The sequence below is a fragment of the Haliaeetus leucocephalus genome, unplaced genomic scaffold, assembly GCF_000737465.1.
Source record: "Haliaeetus leucocephalus isolate CR32 unplaced genomic scaffold, Haliaeetus_leucocephalus-4.0 Scaffold858, whole genome shotgun sequence".
In the NCBI taxonomy this organism is placed as follows: Eukaryota; Metazoa; Chordata; class Aves; order Accipitriformes; family Accipitridae; genus Haliaeetus; species Haliaeetus leucocephalus.
Window position 1 is genome coordinate 4,267,392 of NW_010973294.1, and position 298 is coordinate 4,267,689.

General features: G+C 82.6%; 1 protein-coding gene across 3 annotated transcripts in view; it reads left to right on the forward strand.

Moving 5' to 3' along the window:
* Positions 1-78: 78 nt before the first annotated feature.
* Positions 79-298, forward strand: part of LOC104841347 (transmembrane protein 68-like) — a 23,310-nt gene continuing 23,090 nt past the window's right edge. For all 3 annotated transcript variants that reach the window (XM_010582938.1, XM_010582939.1, XM_010582937.1), the window contains exon 1: positions 79-170. The gene's annotated coding sequence lies outside the window, so the exon portion shown is untranslated. The remainder of the gene's footprint in view (positions 171-298) is intronic.

Sequence of the window (298 nt, forward strand, 5' to 3'; positions counted from 1 at the left end):
CCCGCCCGCCGGCGGCACGGTGCCCTCCCGCCTCCGTCCCGCCGCGGGGAGCCGCCCTAGCCTGGCCGCCCCGCGGGCACCCGGCCTCCGCGGGGGCGGCGGGGGGGGAAGGAAAACCACGCCCCGGCAGGGTCGCGGGGCTGAGGCGGGAGCCGCCGCTGCCAGGGAAGGTAAGCGGGCGCTGCCCGGGGCGGCGGGGGGGTGTCCCCGTCCGTGGGCTGCCCCCCGCTGCGGCCCCGCAGGTCCCCGGGCGGGAGGTGGCTTGTGTTGGCTGCCGCCGAGGCTGCGGGCCTGCCTT